This window comes from Scomber japonicus, chromosome 1 (assembly GCF_027409825.1).
Source record: "Scomber japonicus isolate fScoJap1 chromosome 1, fScoJap1.pri, whole genome shotgun sequence".
Classification (NCBI taxonomy): Eukaryota; Metazoa; Chordata; class Actinopteri; order Scombriformes; family Scombridae; genus Scomber; species Scomber japonicus.
Genome location: NC_070578.1, coordinates 30,073,167 through 30,095,929, shown reverse-complemented (window position 1 = coordinate 30,095,929; position 22,763 = coordinate 30,073,167). Strand labels below are relative to the sequence as shown.

The 22,763-nt window shown below is 39.1% G+C and overlaps 1 protein-coding gene across 2 annotated transcripts in view; it reads right to left on the bottom strand.

Annotated features, from left to right (window-relative positions):
- pias1a (protein inhibitor of activated STAT, 1a) overlaps nt 1-21,689 on the bottom strand; it is a 61,117-nt gene extending 39,428 nt beyond the window's left edge. For both annotated transcript variants that reach the window (XM_053324574.1, XM_053324583.1), the window contains exon 1: nt 21,683-21,689. The gene's annotated coding sequence lies outside the window, so the exon portion shown is untranslated. The remainder of the gene's footprint in view (nt 1-21,682) is intronic.
- Nucleotides 21,690-22,763: the final 1,074 nt, after the last annotated feature.

Sequence of the window (22,763 nt, the reverse complement as noted above, 5' to 3'; positions counted from 1 at the left end):
GTGAGGATGTGACAGCTCCAAATGTTATATTTTCACCAAAAGTCAACATGGCTAACCTTTTTTGAAAAGTTGCAGTGTTTTTTCTGACTCATGCTGTTTCTGTCTTATGCTTGCTGAGACGTGTTGCTTCTTCGTTCCAAAACATCTGTGGCTGTCCAAACTGTCCCAAAGATTTAAGGAGACGGAGATTAGGCCACTGGGCAAAAGGGATCTGATAAAACCCTGATAGTCAAAGATATCTAACAGATTTACCGTACATCTTTGTCTGAAACAAATATTAGTGATGAAGGCTTACTTTGGGAAAGACCAATATAAACCAACATAACTGTCTGCTATAAGATCTGTTTTGGAAAATTGGACATCCATGTTTCCAATATCACCTCCGCACTAAGCTGGCTAAATCTGAAGATGCATATTTCCTCCCAAAAACAAAGCTGCTCAAAATGCTCTCCAGATTGGAGTAATCTCTAAATTCTGGCCTCGCATTTAGAGTGTGAAATAGGCTTTTGCAGAAACAATGATCTACTATTTAATCATAGGTAGCATTTTTATATATGGAGTGCACATGTCTGACAAAAGAAATAAAAATGAAGTTTTGGCTCCATTAAAGCACAATACACGTGATCACAGAGAGAAGAAGACTGAACGTAGGTTTAAGCAGGTCGAGTCTTCACCAGATGTTGGCCGTGATGCACTTTTGTTGTTTGCTGAACAGAAGAGAAGGAAGAAGAAGAAAACGATTTAACCATTTTCCTGTTTGAGCATCAGTGTGGATGGAAATCTTTGCAAAAATGATGCCTTGAAATTTGTCAGCTTGATGTGAACATAGTCTTCAATTTGAGCTTGACCTGAGTGATCTGAACTGGACTCTCATCTCTCACAGTATATTTGGTAGATTCTTGTCAGACTGGAGGGTGGGTGGTGTGCAGGGTAATAATTTGCTGGTGAGAATGATGGATGGAGGGATGAGGGGAAGGGGGATGGGAAGAAAGAGAGAGCGAGAGAGAGAGAGAGAGAGAGAGAGAGAGAGAGAGACACAGAGAGAGAGCGAGAGAGAGAGAACCAGAGAGAGAGAGCGAGAGAAAGAGAGAGAGAGAGAGAGAGAGAGTGAGAGCGAGCGAGAGCGAGAGAGAGAGAGAGCAGCTGAGCCTCCAGACCAAATGAAATTCTCCACAGCTCCAGTGAAAACACAGCAGGGAGGGGGAGGATGAGGGAGGATGAGGGAGGAGGGAGGTGAGGCTGGAAGTGGCAGATTAGATGGACACATTATCGGAGAAGAAAAAGATCTGCTGGAACGTTCTCACACTCTGCGTCTTTCTCTCTAATAACACACACACATGCTGGTCAACCTGCTAATGTAACGCTGCTTATTTGTGTTTGTGCCTTTTTAACTAGAAAAAGTAGAACATGTCACATCCACCTTTATTTAACAGTACGTTTCACCCAGACACACTGACCCATGCAGATAAACACTTAGAGTAGCTAGAGTGGGTAACGTGGTGAAAAACCTGCTGGTTACTCAACTAATCCCAGTTTCTTTTAGCAATTTTGTTAATGCTCGTCAATATAGAAAGATGGGAGTCTCCTGGATTATCTAACAATAATAGGGGTTTATGTTATGACTGTCTGTGTTATCTCTTCTACCGCCCTTCTGAGAAACCGACACCCATAAGCTTCAGCCATCTTTTCTGTGAAGAATTCTCCTCACTTAAAGAGGCCAATTTAATTTAAAATGCTTTATTGTTGCAGTAAGGAACAAAACACATCACCATACTTTTATCTGTGCCAATATATTTGCCCATATTGGCTTATTATACACTGAATATACTGCTATGATTAGTTGATTGACAGGAAATTTATCAGGAACAATTCTGACAATAAAATAATCTTTCAAACCCTTTGTGGATTAAAAAAAAACAAAAAACTTTAATGTTCTTTTATACTTCTCTTTGATGATAAATTATTATATTTGGGTTTAAGGCTGTTGGTTTGAACAGTAACCAGGGGCTCTCCAGAGGGAAACTTGAAACTGCCATTTTTCATGACTTACAATACTTTACAAACCACACATATAATTGGTGAATTAATCGATAGTGAATATAATCATTAGTTGCAGCCATACTGGTATTGATGTTGGCTGAAAAGAAGAAGCTGCAATACAGAAATGTTATGTTTGTAGAAACCAGTTTGTCCATCAGAGAGCACTGACATGGTTATTTTCCAACTATAAAATGACTCACTCAGCACATTTCATAGTTACAATTCTTTGAAAACCTTGACTATAATGTTTTTATAATGTGTCTATGTACAAAAAAATGCAATAACCACTTGATATAATCATTTAAACTGATGTTGTAACATTTTTTCTTCAGCATATTTGCCTCCAACACACGGACAGTTCAGACTGAAACAGGAAACCTGTGCAGACAAAGAGAGTTTGACGAGGCTGGAAGTGAAATGGGGATGTTGTGGTTATACAGCGAGTGCTTTAACCACCAGCCTGCCAGGATTCACTGGGATTTTTTACACTATCTAATAATGATATTGCTTCAAAAATCCAGTATTGGTCAGACTGTAACCAAAACTCATCCAGAATCCAAAACTACAGTCATTTAAGCTGCTTGAATGTAACCGTTAGCTCACGCTTGCTTCTTAAGAATTGAAAGTGTAATGGCTGGATGCTTCTTAGTGAAATGCACCTTGGGAGTCTTAGCCGACTTCTTTTTATGTACACACAGGCTTTCATTTCTTTTTTTTTATCAAAGAGCTAGTTATGTTCTGACGCAGCCGCTCATCTTTGGAAGGTTCAACTGGGAGAATTTCATGTTGATCCAGGCCTTAAAAGTGCTTCAAAAGTGTCACCTAACATTGTCTGTGCAAAGAACTTGCAGGAAGTGTGAAATAATCATCTCACTTCTCAACTATATTGCTGTAATATTTTAAAAACAAAGCACCAAAACTAGAGCAAGACTGGTTTTTGAGGCTGTGTGTTACCAGGGAGAGAGAGAGAGAGAGGGAGGGAGAGAGAGAGAGAGAGAGAGAGAGAGAGAGAGAGAGAGAGAGAGAGAGAGAGAGAGAGAGAGAGATAGATAGATAGATAGAGAGGGAGAGACAGAGAGAGAGAGACACAGACAGAGAGAGAGAGAGAGAGAGAGAGGGAGGGAGGGAGAGGGAGGGCGAAAGAGAGAGAGAGAGGGAGAGAGAGAGATAGAGCTACACTGCCACATCTGTCAGAGGCTTACATGTTATTAAAACACCCGTATGCACACACAGCTTATAACGAAACACGCACAACCAACTCTTGCATGCGTGTTCTCATAAACCCACACGCACGCACACACACTGAATGACCCTCACCTCTGCCGTAAACACACACCTGTTAAGGCTGCCGTGCTGTAGTGCAGATCAGTCGACTGCAGTGGAGCCATAATGAAAGGAAACAGGCAGCACGGAGGCCCGTTTGATGAGGAGAGGCAGGTTGGAACTGGCCAGTGGCCGAGCCACCTTGAATGGGCCGTTTCATCTGTCAGGAGAAACACTGGCCTCCAGAACTGCAGACCGGCCAGCAATGAGCTCCAGTTTCTTTACACAATGAGAAGGTTGGAGAAAGACCAGCACAGGTTACCAGCTCCATACACTCCCTCCACTGTGCTGTGATTTTTCTTTTTCAAGCATGAATCTCTCATTTCTCTTGTTGTTGAAGACACTGTGATCTGTTACTTTCTGTGTTGTTTGCAGATGGGTCTTAACTCGTCCTCTTTTTATTCATTTAGTTTTTAGGATGTGAGATTTATTCTTTATGTGCTTAAAAGAATAAATCAATTGCCAATAAATGGATCTGTCAATCAACATGACCTTTTTTTAAGCAAAAATGCCCCAAATTCAATCATATGAAGAGTTTCTGTTGCTTTCTCTTTCATTTCTGTGCCTCAGTGTACTCTTTATCTTGGTTGCAACTCTCCAGTAACCAAGGTTAAGCGTCAAAAATTAATTACCGCTCAATTACACACATGTTGACTTGTCATGGCAAGAAAAGCACAAGTGTTACTAATATTATAAACAATGGCTGTTTTATTCAAGTGTCCACAGAAGCCGTGACAGTGAGCCAGCATTCGCAACACCAGGACTGAAGCAGTTAAATGGGATTCAACCATCGTTAATTTCATTATTCACACTGTGACATTTTAAAATTTGATGAAAAGGCCTGTTCTATTTTATTTTTATTAGTGTTTCTTTTTTTTTTTTTTACTTAATTTAATCAACACACACCAACAGTCACATTTTAACAGAGAGACCACAAACAACTGCAAACCGGAAATTAACTAATGCGCACACACAGACACATACTTCCACACACACACACACACACACACACACACACGAGCACATGTACTTCACGCAAGGTGCTTCAGTTTAGCTGAGCACACACGCAGAGGGCCGGCATTCAAATAGACGGTGAATGCATGTGAGAGATCTGGCACACAAAGAGTTTGCATGGGGGAAACATGTTCACACACACACACACACACACACAGACACACAAAGCATCCAAATCCACACACGGCACGAGATCATTAACCTCGCACTCATCACGTGCTGTTCAAATGGCTGGTGTGCACAACCTCAAATGCAGCGTTCTGTCACATGGGCGTCATATGACCATGTGATACACACACACACACACACACAAACACACGCACACACAATGACACTTTATGCATGTGTGTGAACAGAGAAGCTCAAAGGCCACAACTACCTCAGCACCTCCCTTTTCACAGAAGATAAAAGATAAACATATTTTTGAGACTGATTACTAACTCCACCTACAGTGAGAGAAAACCTCAGTTACAAAGCTTTAAAAAAAAGAGGCCTGGGTTCAAAATTTGGCCTCCATGACAACTTTAGGCTAGTCTTTTTTTTTATTCATTGCCTGAGGTGACACAGGACACCATAAATATTTTCCTCCCTACATGACGACACTGAGAAGTAATGTGGTCTCCACAGTCTCCGGACCACACCTTGATTCTAACTCCTACATGATCCCACTGATTTTACACCAAAAACTTTTACTAATTAGTCACAACTTCATCATGAGGTGACATAAAAACCAACAAGTTTCTATCATTTTGTTGTCTTTATTTATTGATTTACGGTGCTGATAGTTGTTTAGGTCTCAAATAATCAAAGGTCCTAGAATAACTGTGAGAAAATATCAATCAACAATCGACGTCTAGTGATACTAATGGCACAGGTTCCTACAGTTAGTTGTTTGACCATGAAAGATAAGTTTTTAATGCACTTGATTACAAAATGTATGTATGAGCTACAGACTCAAAGCTAGAGCTGCGTGGTTTCAGAAATGTCAAAGCTAGAGCAGTTAAAGGACCAACACCCAAATGATTTTTTAAAGTTTCATTGAAGGAATGAAGGAATCTAAACATGCTTTTGTACTCGAGAAAAAATAACCACCATTTTAATCGTTTCATTCATTTTTCCAGCAAAAAAGTCAAATATCCTCTGCTACCGAACAAAAAACAAGCAATTTGAAGATTTTTTCATCATTTTATAGATAAAATGATTAATTGAGAATTGAATTGACATATTAATCGTTAATAATAATAATAATAATATAATCATTGTTTATTTCAGCCCTGTTTTCTACTAAACCATTTTTCCACTTAACAAAAGAAACAAAGTTTTGTCTCAACATAAGCAGTTATGCAAACATTTTGCCTAAATTAAAATGTCTAAAAATAAGCACATTTGTCATTTAAATCAATGTTTTGATCATCAGATTAGATTGAAGTTTTCAAAACTTGAGTTTGGTGCAATAATAGACACATTTCTACTTCAGGTATTAGTTGGTTTTATGATGAACACACACAGAGAAACACAAATAATGAGAAATATTTTATTCACGGTCTCCATGAGTCATGTTGAACCTGCAAGTCTCACGTTTGAATGCCTTCAGTGCTGTTGTTTATCATCTATGACAAAAAAACTAAAGAAAAAGTAAAAGAAAAAAAAATGTGTTAGTTATCAAACATTAGCGTACCATGGAGCATCTCTCCTATGTGGCAGCTGAAGGAGTTAATCACACTGGATGCTAGTAGAGGAAGTTATACCAGCTTCTGATTCAGAGTAGTTTAGCTGACTTTGCTAGCGTTCAGCATCAAGCTGTACTCTGTTCCCATCACTTCTCTCTGTTTCCATCTCAGTTAGTTTGGTAATTTTGAGAGAAGATTTTTTTAACGTTAACAACCTGTCAGGCTGTTATCCAACATTACTCTGTGTACAATGATGCAAAACAGAGAGCAGTGAACGACTGACTCTTGAAAGCTTCTCGAGTGATTATTCAAGTTATTGACGTTTTGGGGGCAGCCCCGCACATTATCCAGTTGTTATGTTTTGCCAGATGCTTCTTTTTTTGGACTAAAGCCAGGCTGCACTTGTACACATACCAACACAGTACCTAGTATCTCCCTTTACCCTGTAGCCAACATGGACGCATATGAACAATGAAGCGCCCACATGTGTGTGCTGGGTTACTCTCTGGCTTTCTCCTCTGTATGAACCTGGTTGAATGAGATTTAAATGTCAGTATCATTAAATTCAGTTCCCACTCCCAATGGAGACGCCCTGTTCACTGAGGGTCGGCAGTGTCTGACACGAGGTCATTCCAGACAGGAAACAAAGTCACAACCCGAGGTCAGCTGACAAGTACTGATCCAATCAGATTAGCTAAAGATTTAAGTGTGGGCCTGAATAATAATAATGATATTAATAATAATAACTTTATTTGTATAGTACTTTCCATACATAAAATACAGCTGTGTAAAGTGCTTTTACAACAAATGAAATTACATACTCCAAGTGTTTAATATAAAAAAGAAATGAACATAAAACATTTAAGATGGAAAATAAAACCTACTTGATAATATTATTAAACATATGATAAAATAAAGTGAAGATACAATACACAGAATGCGTACATCAGTGGTGGTAAATTAAGAATGGAAAATTTCGCTACCAGTACACAGTGTATAAATAAATCAGCACCTAAGGGTCTCTGACGCCATAAGCAAACAGAACCTCCCTTTTCCCAGCTGACAAAGACTCACCAGTAGCCTTGATTAACTGAAATAAATGTCTTTACCCCACAATGTCTTCCCTCAGGTTTCACCTCACTGTAGGTCTTATCTGTGTTGGGCACAACCCGAAGCGGTCTCGGTAAGAAACCACCCTTAGTGGTGTTGTGTGGGGGTTACAAAACACACACACCACAGTCAGCACCGGTGTAACATCAGTGGAAAATAAACCCACTCGATAATAATATTTAAAAATATGATAAAATTAAAATACAGTGGTGGTAATAGGTGAAAACTCAGAACGTGTTGCGCCATGTGTATACAATCTGTGAACTGGTGCCTAGGTATCTGAAGTCATAAGCATAACAGAACCTCCCTTTTCCCGGCAGGCTCACCGCTGGCCTTGATTAACCACATAAGCGTCTTCACCCCAACATGTCTTCCCACAGGTTTAACCTCACTGCTGGGCATAATCCAAAGCTGCTCTGTAAGAAAACCCTTCGTGGTGCTGTTGGGGTTTAAAACCACATGCCACTGTCTTTAAAAAAATATGATCTAATAAAGTGAAAATACAATACATAAAATGAGTATTTCAGTGGTGATCATTTCAGACTTAATAAGTAGAAAACTCAAAGTGTTTCGCCATGTGTGTACATAAGCTATAAACCGGAGCCTGAATGGATTGTAGTGGGTCTCAGTGGTGACCCCTAAAGGTCGTGTTGGTCTTGTTACTGAAACCGCACCAAAGTAGTGTCTTTAAGCAAGCAACGGTGTTTCCCTTTGAGCTCCACACGTTTTCAAGCAGAGCTAAAAAATAAAAATTAAATAAATCTGCTGCACTTTACTTGGTTTTGAAAGGGTGAACAGTAATGCAGTTCTTTTGACTCCCAAGAGACTGGGAGATGGTGAGCCTAATAATGTTGTGCCAAGCAGTTTCTGCAAAGGATCTGCAGGATGTGTGTGTGTGTGTGTGTGCGTGTGTGTGTGTGTCTGTGTGGGTGTGTGGAGGTTGTGTAGGCGGATGGGGAGGAGGAGGAGGAGGTGGAGGAGGAGGAGGAGGAGGGAGGGGGGGCTTGCACACTACCTGGCCATTATATAAAGCTCCCACTCTCGGCTAGAGGGCTCTGTACTGAGTGCCAGCTCCCTCCCCATCCTCCTCCCCTCTCTGTCCTCCCATCCCCCCACCCCTTAGCCTTCCAGCTCCTCTGACTCAGGCTTAACTCTAAAATACCTCCGCCTGTTGTTTTCTCTCCCTCCTTCCTCTGTGGTATCAAAATCACAGCGCACATTGTAGATCAAACAAAAGACTGAATTTGGGACTAAAATATGGATCAGGTTTTTTTTTCTTTTCTTCCAAGGGTGATCAGCTCATGAAACCCAGCTGGACTGAGTTCAGAATGATTTCTCTTGTAATGGTTAGTGTGTTAAATGCTGTGCCACCACACCTGGGGCTACAGAGGTCTAGTCCCAGCTTGCCAGAGGCTGATAGCGAATCTGAGACCCGTCCCTTTTCGCTACAGAAGGGCACACAGTTGAGATGATAACCACCAGGAAGTTTGTAGTAGGTAAATGCAGGTAAATGCTGCTGGTAGCAAACAAACAGCACAGATTTGCTGTCATGTATCGGGACAAAGACGGGTCGCAGGAACAAACTTGAACAAAGAATTGCGACGACAACGTGGTACTAACAATTGAGCGAGGGCAAAACAGGAAAACACCTGTTAGCTTATCGCCGACCTCATCCCCGTGTTGAAGAAAGACAGAGGGAACCCAAGCCAAAAAGCAAGCAAGAACAAAGACATTAGACACCAAATCGCACTGCACTGGCATGAGAACGAAGAAGGATGTAGGAAGACACCAATGAGTTACACTCGCCCCTTTTAATCCTCTGGAGTTGGCGGACAGCTGAAGATTTTATCAAAATCACATCATGGCCGACTACAATTTCCAAATCCCAAGGAGCTGCAATATTTGTTAAATGCAAACTGTGTGTCAAAATACAAAAAAATCACAAATTCATTATTTTACTATGTTTTTCAATGAAAATGAGAATCATGATGTAAAAATTGTCATTCCCTCTAATATCACAAATCATATTCCAATCCCAATTAGATATATTTTTAAATGTCTCTCAGCCTCAGTCAGTAGGCACCAAGATGAAGGAGAATTGTGAAGACGGAGCCTGAGATTGCAGACTGTGAAGCAAACGTGTTACTGGTGAAGAGCACCTTTTTATCGTTAGAGTGGCCTCTCTGATGTTCAGCTACATCTAAGGACGGTTGACGGACTGCAATTACATTACTGTGGTCCAGTCGTGAGCTTCATTCAGAGGGAGAGGACAGCGTGGACCAGCACACCAGGCTGTCCTCTCTCAAGTCTTCACATCCAATTTCGACCTCACTAAAGCTGCATGATTGGAAGAAAGGTGCCTCAAAGTTGTTTTTTGGGTGAAATTATAACTATGATGTTGAGTGTATGATGAGGTTACAGCAGACAGCTATTTATTTCTATTTTCTGGTTCTGGTTTAAAATGTTCCCTTATCCTTACATCATGGTTTTAAGTCATTTCAAAAATAGGATCAGAATAGCATTTTCTTTGATTTCTTTATATTAAAGTCTTGAATTAGCAGCTTTATGGTGTATTCATGTTGTCACCTTAACAGGCATATGTTTGAAATGAATAGAAACTTTATATTCAATTAAAAATATGTAATTGATTGTTGCAGGTCACAAGAAGTTAATACTTCAGTCACACACTGATTTTTAAAAGACATTAAGGCCTTTATATCAAACTAAATAAAAGATGACAGGCTGCTGGAGCTGCAGAGACTGCAATAGGTTTGCCAGCTCTAATGAAAAAGAAAACTGCAAAAGTCATTTCTGGAAATACTTTTCCTCTGAGGCAATATTATTTGACAGTAAAAATCTTTCACCATAGTGGTTAATTTAGGATAATGCTTGGAATTGGTAAAAAATGGACATCTGTTAACAGTCTCTCTCTCACACACACACACATACACATACACACACACAGTAGCTGCATGAATTGCGTTTGTCAACATGCTTGTGCACATTTCTCTTTTTATTGTGTTTTACCTGGCCTTCAGCTCTGTATCAAGCATTTTAAAATGTCACTGATATTGTTATCATGTATTGTGTGCACAGACATTTGTATGTTTTATTATTTTAAAGAGGATAGACTCTGCACATTTCAAGGTGCATATTTATATTCTGGGGCTCTACTGGTATATATTTGGATGATGTAAGTTAAAAAAAACTCCTTATTTATCTTATAGCGGCTCTTTATGCAGCCCCTCAGTTCAGCCTCTGTCTGTAAACAGGCCGTTTTAGCTTCAGTCTCTTTAAGGCTCCTGTTGTTCTTGAGTCAAGGCAAGGCAAGGCAAGGCAGTTTTATTTATATAGCGCATTTCATACACAATGGCAATTCAATGTGCTTTACATAAAACAGAAAAACATGTAATTTGAGAAACTTAAAACATACAATTAAACCCCCACCCCCACCCCCCCGTAATAAAAACAAAGTACAGAAAAATAGAAAGACATAAATAAAATGATTGCAGCATAAAATAATAAATTAGCTTTAAAATCATTAAAAGGACAAAGAGTGCAAATGAAAGATTAAAATGTAAAGTGCTTTAGAAGAGCTCAATCGTAAGCACAGGAGAAGAGAAGTGTTTTTAACCTGGATTTAAAAATGTTCACTGTTGGGGCTGATTTCAGTTCTGCTGGTAGTTTGTTCCAGTTGTGTGCAGCATAACAGCTAAAAGCTGCTTCACCATGTTTAGTTTGAACTCTGGGCTCAACTATCTGACCTGAGTCAGTAGATCTCAGAGCTCTACTGGGTTTATATTCTACTAACATGTCATTCATGTATTCTGGACCTAAACCATTCAGTGATTTGTAGACCAGTAGCAGAACTTTAAAATCTATTCTATAGCTGACTGGGAGCCAGTGTAAAGACTTTAGAACTGGAGTAATGTGCTCTGATCTCTTTGTTCTGGTTAAAACTCGAGCTGCAGCGTTCTGAATGAGCTGCAGCTGTTTAATGCTTTTTTGTGAGAGTCCAGTCAGAAGACCGTTACAGTAGTCGAGTCTACTTGAGATGAAAGCATGAATCAACTTCTCCTGGTCTGTTTGAGACATAAAACCCTTCACTCTGGATATGTTCTTAAGCTGATAGAAGGCTGTTTTGGTGATTGATTTGATGTGACTGCTGAAAGTCAGATCTGTGTCTATCAGCACGCCAAGGTTTCGGACTTGGTCCGTAGTTTTTAGAGAGAGTGACTCGAGATGTTTACTGACAGCAATCCTCTTCTCTTTATTGCCAAAAACAATGACCTCAGTTTTGTCCTGATTTAATTGAAGGAAATTTTGGTTCATCCAATTAGTTACTTGCTCTAAACAGTGACACAATGACTGTATTGGACTGTAGTCATCTGGGGACAGTGCCAGGTATATCTGTGTGTCATCTGCATAACTGTGATAGTCTACATTAGAGTTCTGCAGAATTTGACCCAAGGGCAGCATATATAGACTGAACAGTAGGGGTCCAAGAACTGACCCCTGAGGAACTCCACATGTCATAGCCACTCGATCAGATTCATAACTTCCAATGGTCACAAAATAACTCCGCTCTTCCAAGTAGGACCTGAACCAGTCTAGGACTGTTCCGCTGAGTCCTGCCCAAGTTTCCAACCTGTTCAACAGTATACTGTGATCCACAGTGTCAAATGCAGCACTGAGATCCAACAGGACCAGAACTGACACCTTGTGTGCACAGACATTTGGAAGGAAGGGAGGGAGGAAGAAGGAAGGAAGGAAAGGAGGGAAGAAGGAAGGAAGGGAAGGAGGGAAGGAAAGGTGGAAAGGAAGGATGGAAGGGAGGAGGGAAGAAGGAAGGAAAGGGGGGAAGGAAGGAAGGGAGGGAGGAAAGGAAAGAAGTAAAGGAGGAAAGAAAGGAAGGAAAGAAAGGAAGAAGGGAGGAAGGAAAGGAAAGAAGGAAGAGAGGAAGGAAAGGAAGGTAGGAGGTAGGGAGGAAAGATGGAAGGAGGGAGAGAGAAAGGAAAAGAGGAAGAGAGGAAGGAAGGAAAGAAGGACAGAGGAAAGACAGAAGGGAGGAAGGTAGGAGGGAAGGAGGGAGGGAGGAAGGACAGAAGAAAGAGAGAGGAAGGAAATAAAGTGAGAAGGAGGGAGGGAGGAAGGACAGACGGAAGGAAGGAAAGAAAGAAGGAACAGTCAAAACAGATAGGGTCAGTTTGACCCGGGAGGACGACAGGAAGGTTAAGGCTCCTCCTCCGCTCGACAAGGCGACTCTGCTCTGATTGGGCAGCTCCGTTAAATAAATATAGTAATCAGATTTTGCTCAAAATATAAACTTCTCAAATACATATCTGTACATGTTTGATCCCAAATCAGGATTGTTGTTGCCTCAAGAAAGTTGGAACAAAGTTTTAAGTAAGACCTTGTAGATCTAATATAAGTGAAGATTTCCAACCTCAAAATACAAGAAACAAAAAAAGCACATTGAGTTGCCATTGTGTATGAAAACAAAACTGCCTTGCCTTGCCTTGCCTTACTTTTGACATTTAAAAGGCTAAACTAATAATCCTGATCAAGTGTTGGTAAATAAACCAATTATGAATTTAACTGTTTAACTTTAACCAAAACCTTGCATCCAGTTATGGTGAAATCTGCTGCGATTCCCAGTTTGGTCCACCACAGAGAAATCACTACTCATTAACTTGTATATTTAAGAGTCACTGGGCAGGTAACAGGCGACCCACTGAATCAACACAACACGTTCATGTAATTCTAACAATGTATTAAAGCTCTTTAGATCATCTTTAAATGTAGATATCACAGAAGGCTACGTGCTAAAGGATGAAAGCTATTTGTTGATTTGGTGTCTTGTGCTGTGGTCCCTCAGGTTACAGGGTCATTGGAGAGGCTACGGCACGCGCCCTCTTCTAATATTAGTCATTAACCCTTCGAGCTGACTGCACAGGACTCCACTGAAATATCTCTAAGAGATGGCATCATTCCCCCAGAGATAGAAAAAAAACAATAAATCCTTCAACCTCAGACAAAAGGCTCCACGGGGCTGCAAGTGTCATTGTTTGACATTACAGAGAGAAGATGCCGAGAAAGACAAACACCGGGCTATATTCAGAATATGCCAAAGTGACTATGTCTGATATGAAATTTAATATCAATTTTCTGGAAACCAGTTAAAAAAACAACAACAAGACCAAATTTCCCTTTAACAGTCAGTGCTTCATGTCATAATGTGGATGTTTCAAAGGGGATTACTGAATATTCAGACAAACACCAAGGAGATAGGGCTGCAAATAACAATGATTTTCATTATTGACGAATTTGTCAATTATTGTCTTGATTAATCAATTTGTTGTTTTCCCAATAAAATGTCTGAAAATGCATTAAGTTTACTATGGAGCCTACATAAACCAGAAGATATTCATATTTAAGAGGCTAGAACCAGAGAAGCTTGTCATTTTCTCTGAGAAAAAAAAAGATTCAAAATATTTAATTGATAATCAAACCTGACTAATCATTGCAGCTCTACAAAGAATACTAAAATGATAAAATTTAAAATCCCACTCATACTGAACTGTTTATTATCTATCAGGACCCACTTATGCCTAGAGCTGCAGCAATTAGTCTATTAAGTGATTGACAGATAATTCATAGGCAACTATTGTGTTCATAGAATCAGAGCGAGGTATTTTTTCAGCAGAAATGGCAAAAATTCAATTTACAATTTCCTGGTTTTCATACTCCTCTATCATAATAAGCCGATAATCTTTGGGTTTTGGACTGTGGTTGGACTAAACTAAACATTTTGATGAGCAATCAGGGGCTCTGAGAATTTGTGTGGACAATTTTACAAACATTTGATAATGAAAACAAGCATTGGTTGCAGCCCTACTAACGTTCAGTCATATTCACCATAATATTTGAAATATAACCAGTTAGGCATGTCAGTTCATGATTTATGTTTCCATGTCTACATTTTTAGATCAAATTACAATGAACTATAAAAATAGTCTGTATCACAAAGTTTTAACAAACCCTAACCCTTGCAAATGTATACAGATAGTGTAGTTGTCCAAAACTCTTTTCTAATCATTGTTCCTATTTCAGTAACCTGTGATGTCGGTGCTATCAGGTGCTGTTGGCGACATGATGCCAACATACTGCACCAAGGCACAGCCGCACATAAAACTAAAGCTCAAGATTTATGGGTAAAACGCGGCTAATCTCAATGCATGCAGAGCACAGAATCTAAACGCCACACTGCTGCAAATCATAAGTGAATTATGAGTCACAAATTACAAACGTGACAGTATAACTAAGCTCTGCACACAAGTTGCTGCGTGCCTCGTGGAAAGATTTATTAAATTTAAGACGAGGGTCTGACATGCACACCAGACAATGAAAGCATAGCAGAGGAATAAAGATTTATTCTGTGATGACAGGCTTTTCACAGGACATTTTTTATTCATTCATCGCTCCACATTCACACAAAAATCTCTCTGATATTCCAAAAATTAAAAAAAAAAAACCTAATAATGTGCCAAGAGGGTCTTCAGTGAAAATGCTCGTCTTTCTCTTCCAGTTGGAAACGAACAACCGAGCTCCAAACTGCTACCTTCCAATGTCCATCTCAAATGTGACATGTTTCCACGGCAACAGGGATGTGTAACCATATCACCAAAGGAGTCAAGCAAAGCTCCATCTCGCCAAAAAGCTGCACAGAAGTCGATGGCTGCAGACAAACACGTGCTCTCTCACGGGGCCAAAATTTCGGACGACGGAGCGACTTGGACGCTGGACTGAACTTATTGGATAAACTGTGTGTGTGTCGTGTAGCCTGAAGTGACAAAGCACAGCGGTGTTATCTTCACCTTGCAGCCCAAACTGATAAACTTCACCAAACACTCAGAACAAGGAGAAAAAAAGGCAATAACCCCGGCTTCAACAGTTTGTTTACGGGTCTCTGCAGAAATGACGTGCTAAGCTCTGAAGCTTTTTAAACACCTCTGACATCTGTGTAAAAGAAAAGACATGCAACATCTGTGAGCCCAGAGACCGTACACTGTGCACTGCAATCGATCAATCAACAACCTGATTTTTTTTTTTTTTTTTTTTTCTTCTTACTTCAGTCTACACAGCAGGTCTTTGGTGTCTGAGGCAATGCTATAAAAAGACACAATATCTCATTTTTAAAGAGCAGTGTGTTCTTAAAAAGCTGCGTGTGTATTTAAGCAATAAATACACCAACAGAAGAGAAGTGTTATCATTCAGTTTGATGATTTCTATCTGGACGTCTAATTCTCTTTAAAGTGAAAATCAACTGCTGCGATAATGACAATGGAAATAAGAGAAATAGGCAGGTGCTGAAAGGATGTAGGGGAGCAGAGAAGAGGCCCTGTATCATTAGGGATTAACCTAGCCACAGGCTCTACAAATAGACTGTCTCCACCTATAAGCCGCCAGCGCACAGACAGTTATTTGTATTGCCAGGTTGCTGCTGCCGTAGCTCCAGAGAGGAGAGAAGACAGTTCAAAGAAGCTGTGGCGGATCGGTACTCCTGTGAAACAAAATGCAATGCAACAGGACACATTTGGGGGGGGGGGGGCTTGGAAACATCAGAGGCGGCTGCATTATGGATTTGTGCACCAATTCAGCAGCACACTATAGTGAATCAATGTAAGAAACCACAAGCAATACAAACCTATGCATTAATGTTACACATCAGTTCTGCGGATAACAGGTAGATTTTAGAATTTGTGTAACATTTGGTCATTTTGTTGCCAATCTGAAAAGAATAAATAAAGGAAGAAAGTAAAAGCCTCAACTATCAAGTTACTAGAGCTGCTACGATTAGTCGATTAATCAGCTTTATCTGCTCTTACGTTCTCTTCAGGCACTCAACAAGATATTTTATGGCATCACATCCACTTGTAGAAAACAGTGAGGAGCCTTTTCACTGTGTTTTATGGACTAAACCAGTAATGGAGAAAGTAATTGGCAGATTGATGGATGAGGAAAAGAATCATTGGTTGCAGCCCTAAAAAAAAAGGATCAGCAACTATTTTGATTGTCAAGACTTTCAATCTTTTTTTTAAAAGCTAAAATGTCAAATAAACAACTTGTTTCCATCTTTTAAAGCGTTTCTTTGACATATATGATAGCAGGAAGAATCTGTTTGGCTGTCAGATAAACTGATACTGGAACAGAGAAGAGCATGTTTCACTATTTCCTGACAATTATTAGATAAAAAAATGAATCAGCTGAGAAAATAATCAGTAGATTTGACCAAAAACAAAAGTAATTGTTAGTTGCTAAACGTTAGAAAACACATGAGAGCCTTCAAGCTAAAAACAAACAGGGTAAGGATTATGTTGTTATACAGTAAATAACATTTTAGGAGAAGTGTGTACTTATATGTGCCTTTCCATTTCATTAATACTCTCCACATCCTCAGTTCCTCAGCTTTCTCGTTCCTGACACACACATACACACACACACACACACAGACACACACACATGTATTTTTGCAAGAATAATGCCTGACCAGTGCACAATATCACAGCTGGGTCTGTCCTCTCTGCCCCTATGGCTGCTGACAAAAGCTCCACATGGTGCATCAGAGCAGAAGAGAGAATTTTCTTCATTAAAATAACCATTTTTCATCTCAGGTAGGAAATAGCAACAAATTGCTGAGACGTAGCAGAGTTCCTCCTCATTTAATTATTTAAATCTCCTTATTCATTTAACAGAGGAGAGAGGAGAGAGGGAGATCATAACACTACGACATAAATACATCCGCTTTTATGAACAGCCATCTCTCATTGTTCCTTCAGTATTCAGAGTGTAGCCATTCATCACTGCAATACATAAATGTGACAATAAACAGCACAGAGCTGAAAATATAGATTGCAGTGTTAACTCAATCTGATCAGTTACGTCTCCCAAATGTTTTTTATTTTCTTTTTTGTTTGCAGAAACCCGATTGAGTATCTATCCATCATCACCATGTGATGTCAGAGGTCTCTACTGCTGCCTGATAAAGCTGACAAGCTTATAATCTTAAAAAAACGTCCTTGTCCTACTCTGGAAATCTATAAATAGTTTGTGTGAAGGTTTAATTTTGAATTGTGGCCGACTGAATTAAACAAGTTCACACATTTGCTCTTTATCTGGTGAAAGTCTCATCTTGTCTTTTTTATTAAATTCTTTACTTCTTTAGATAAAGATTTGCTTTTATAACTTCTTCAAAGATAATTAAAGGGCAGATTCAAGTTTAGCTCAACTTTAGTTTTCATTTTTACACAGAACAAACACTGTTGTTTGTCCCTCATCACTGACACTAAAATCACATTAGAGAGAGAGCTCTGCACACTGTGAAGGATGACAGCAGCCAATAACTGCTCCAGTGTACGTGACGATATATGAGTGCTGGTTTGAGACAGACTAAAAAGAACTTGAACCTTTCCTTTAAGATGTTAAATTTTACACAAAAGACAACCATTTTTTTTAACTTCTTTTTGTGCACAATTGGCAAAGAAAGAAGTAAAGCATACGTAATAACTAAATCAAGCACTGTAACCATCGATTATCTCGTCTATCATCATTTCATGCCTGAAGGCGATGTCATCAAATTGCTTGTTTTGTCCGACCAACAATCCAGAACTCAGACATTCAATTTACTATCACACAAACAAATTAATGACTTTTGCACAAAAAAAGACAATATTTAATTAATGAACATATTATTAAAATAATTCTCTTTCTGTTGATTGACCAATCTCATCAGCACTAAATAAGTCCAACTTTACTTTTTTTTAAAACACAGCGAGTGGATGGTGGATGGTGAATCGTGGTGGATTTTCTTCACATATGATCTAATCTAAACCTCTGAGCAGTGTTTCATCAGTAAGATGGACGATGTGCTCAGTAACTGTGAGATTCACTGCAGCATTAATATTTCAAACATTGTGAAGTATGCTCATAGCCAGGACGATACAGCGAGGAGGAGATAGATTAAGTCAATTGTTCTTGACAGCCGGCAAATATCAGCACTCGAGAGATTCATTGTTGAGTAAAATGATGCAGCATCTATAGCAAATAAATATTAAAAAATTACATTAAGAGAAGAAAAAAAAAAAACCCAACAATCCCACTGGTGGGTGATTTGAGCTGGTGGTGGTGGTGGGAGTCTATTTCAGCCACTAAAATAAACCCAACACAGAAGTGAAGTTTAGAAACTGTACACTCTTTCCAGCCAAATGCAAATTCTCTTCTAAATGTAACGTCTGGTGTAAATAAACGGCAAACATGTCTCCATCAGGACTGGACAAATAACTGATCATTTAAGTCATTTAGTCAAAAAGCTTTACAAATAAAACACAGAGCAAAAACATACAAGAAAAAAAAGTCTCCGTCTTTGCTCATGTACTTATCTTCTTTTGGAGTGTTTGCCTTTAAAAATGTGAGCAAAAGACGGCGATTAGTCCAGATGGAAGATTTGTTTACTGACTCTTATCTCACAGTGAGCTTGAATTAATACTTCTGGTGTAAAATTAGAGCTTTGACGGTCAGTGTTTAGCAGCTTCATTCATCTAATAGTGAGAAACGCTCAGAAGGAGTTATGTGAAGCTAGAGCTGGAGACATTTACTACAAACTAGAAAAAAGGTCATTTTAACAACAACTCAGACTGGTGAGGAGCTTCACAGTATTCATGGAGCCTTTAATCCATCTGTCAATCAATCGTTTCTACCAGACACCACTTCCTGTGTTTCTATGTTATCCACAGACGCTGACATGTGATTGGCTCGCTGGAAGAACACCTGAAGCAGGTGAGCAAATCAGCGGTGAGCCAAAAAACTCACTTCAAACTAAGAAGTGAATACCCTCGGGGCAGGTTGAGTATTTTATGATGTTGTGGCTTCATTATTATTATTATTGATATAAACCACAATCATTTCTCATGTTGAAGCATGTTAAGTATCATCAGCGGTCCATCATGAAGTTTAAAAACTCTTAAAGAAACTAGTAAAATGACTTCCCTGATGATTGGATAGACAAGAAGTCTGCCTTTTATTTTTGATTTTTTTTTTATTAACAGAAGTCTAAAAGAAATGCCACAGCTGTCAATCAAATTAAGGCTGTAACTGGTTAAGATCTTTTTATTCAAAGCTATTATTAAAGTATGTTCATCACACCTTTGCCATAGTCAGAAGTTCATTTTGTTCTATTAAAAAGTCCCCAAAAAAATGTGAAGTATAGAGCTGAAAAAATGAGTAGATTTAATTAACAGATCTACAAAAGAATGATCTACCACTACTGTATTTTGACACCTAATTGATCATTCAAGTCGTGTTTCAAGCTAAATTATCGATCCTTTCTAAGTCTCAGCTTGTCAGTCGTAACGATTTGCTGCTTTTCTTTTCTTGCCATAGTAAACTAAAAAAAATGAACTATATGAATATGTCACCTTGGAGCATTTTGACATTTTATAGACCAAACAAATGATTGATTACTCTGGTAAGATTAAGCAGTTTAACATAAAAGTCATTTGAAGATTTCCACTTACAAGAAAAGGAAACATGTTCAACTTTGAGAAGATGTGACCAGATTTACACAAAGCTCTGTTTTCTCATCTTATCCTTTAATTACAGCGAGAAAGCCGATGATATACAAGCACATGCACAAGCGTATACACACACTGTAGTATGACCACATCTGGCTCTTCAAAAGAGGCAGAGGGTTTAAGCTATAAATCTGCTCATTATAGTCTGCTGTATAGCTGAACAGCAGCTGGCACAAAGAAGCATCCATATAGATCCACAGACCCCGAGCAGGCAGTGGAACCACGCTGGGGAAATGTCTAAAAATAGCTCAAGACTCTGATCAATAACTGCTAGATGGGCTCCAACCCTGCTTTACAATGTTAAATTAAAGCCCAGGTTCACAATGTTTCAAGACTGATAATCAGAAGCCCGAATGAACACTGGAATATTATTTTTTTTGTCGACTATTCATACTATCAGCAGATCCCTCATAATGCACTCACATTGTAAGTGATGGAGGCCAAAATCCACAGTCCTCCTTCTTTCCTCCTTCCTTTCATAATGGGATGACTAAGATTAAAATAACAATGATAAAAAGTAGCATAAATGCCATTACCTTGCTATAAAATTCAATTCAATGTTATTTCTGCAACAGCTTAAAAGACAAGTCTGTAAATGTCAGTTAGGAGCCCAAATTAGTGTTTAAACATGTTTTTGTTGCTGTAATCTTTCCTCCTCTTAATAATGCACTAACAATGTGATGGAAGTGATGAGAGCCAAAATCCACAGTCCTCCTTCAGTGCAAAAATGTTTTTCAAAGTTTATCTAAAGCTAATATGAAGCTTCAGCCGCCCAGAGTAGTAAAATCAAGTAGGGCTCTTTCAACGTTATAGTCTTTTTAGTGCCAAAGTCTCTCTTTTTATTAATATATTTCAACCACGGCTTAACAGGGAAACACAAAGAGGGAATCTGATGCTATAAAAACTGTAAATGTGGCAGATATCCACTTGATATGACTAACTCAGACTGCTGATGCCTTCAATAAGCTTCAGATCAACTTTTAAATACAATTTTTATAGAAAATGACTGTGTGGCCCCTCATCATTTAACATTGTGAGTACATTATAAAGACAGTATGAACAAGAGGAATGATTACAGCAGTTTTTTCTCATCATATAAACACCCGCCTGCTGTTTTAAGCTTCAAAACGGTATGAAAGAAAAAAGAAGAAAAAGAAAAAAGAAAAAACTGAAATGTGGCTGCAAGGTGCATGAAATATGACTATCTGCTGGCTGGTGATGTTTATAGGAGCTTTGCAGATATCGATCAGTATAACGGGTTATTTATCACACAGCGTTTTATTATAATGAAGCTGCTTATCATCAACAGGTAAAGTGACAGCCAGGTGCCAAAAAAAAAAAAAACCTCACAACATCCAAACCTCGCCACACACACACACATACACACACACACCGGGAACCAATAACAACTTCACAATCATGAACATGCGGAGTATTTTTTTTTCCTGCACATGTGGCGTGTTTTCAAACAGGAGCAGCCCGCTGTCATCCTCCTGACAGTCCTGCAGCCTGTCGGAGGATGAGCCGCTTTAATTATAAATAATAATCATTTAAAAAAAAAACCTCCAGCTGCGGGACTGAGACGCCTCCGCCACATCTGGAGGGAGTCAGCCTCTTCCTTTGGTGTTACATTATAAAGCAGAGGATTGATATAAAGTGAGTACCACCCCGCTGGAGAAAAGGGTCCACTCAGCCAAAGCAGCTCGTCTCAATATCAACATAAACATGCCCGCGCAAGCTTTGACAGTAAAGTTGCTGCTGTGTTTGAGCGACAAACGCCAACATCAGGCAACATCTCAGCCCCGCGAGGCTTAAATCACCGGAGCACGGTGAGACCTGACAATCAAAACGCGCAGAAACCGAGTAAATTTATAATGATTTCAGGCTGCGCCTTACCTTCAGTTCCGCACTCTCCGCCATCTTGTATTTCTTAGCGCATGCGCTGTGAGGAGTTGTCACATGACTGGGACGAGCGGAGCGCTGCGTGAACGCGCACACAGCCACAGGGGTGCGTTCAGGAGCACAAAACGATTAAGTGAAAACAGCTGCAGAATATTTGAGGATTTTTCCCCTTATATTGATCTCTAAGGTGGAAAAAGTGCTCAGATCATTTACTTAAAGATCCGTTCAGTCCTCCTGAGTGTGTTAGTGATTTAACACCTTTTATCTTTGACCCTAAACCGCCTCAAGAGATGTCAGAAGATGTTCCTTTTCCCAATAAAGCAAAAATACTATCCGCTTCAGTCTCCTATTTATAGAAGCTTTAATAATACCTAACAGTGTTTGCTCTATTCATTAAGAAGTTTAAAGGATGTGTCACCAGGGAAAGGAAGTCATTTAAATTGAAAGATCCCCTCCAGACATGTATTAAGACATAAAAATACTCTACTTGGAAAAATAATGTGTGTCTCATACTGATTTTCCACCAAAAAAAAAGTATAATTACCACGTTGAAATTCTTAAAATGACATCTCCTCCTTCTGCCTCATTAAAAAGGCCAGAAGCTATGAATATGTTCATGTTTCATTTCAGAAGTTTAACAGCTGGACACAAGATGTCTCTTACTTTTTCAATGTTTGTGCATTGCAGGCTTCAAGTTTCCACATCACACTGGTGTAAGGTGAATGTTGGACAAGGATTGGCTTTGCAACTCGTTGTGATGTCACAAATCCTGATCATAGCCCATCCTTTAAAATCAGATTTTCAATGAACACAGCAGATTTATGGGAAAACAGCCTCATAGCGTCAAACTCTGCACATGCATCATTCTGAAATAATACAGAGGTTGTCATAGTCATAATGTACCATCATACTCCATATTTTGTTACCACTTCATTATAATAAGCTGTACATTTAAAAAATCTACTTGTGTATCAAATTGATTTTAATTGAAATTTAATTGATATGTCAATATACAGAAAATTAGTCAGTTCTTTGGTAATTATTTCAGAAAAAAACAAACAAAAAATGATCAAGT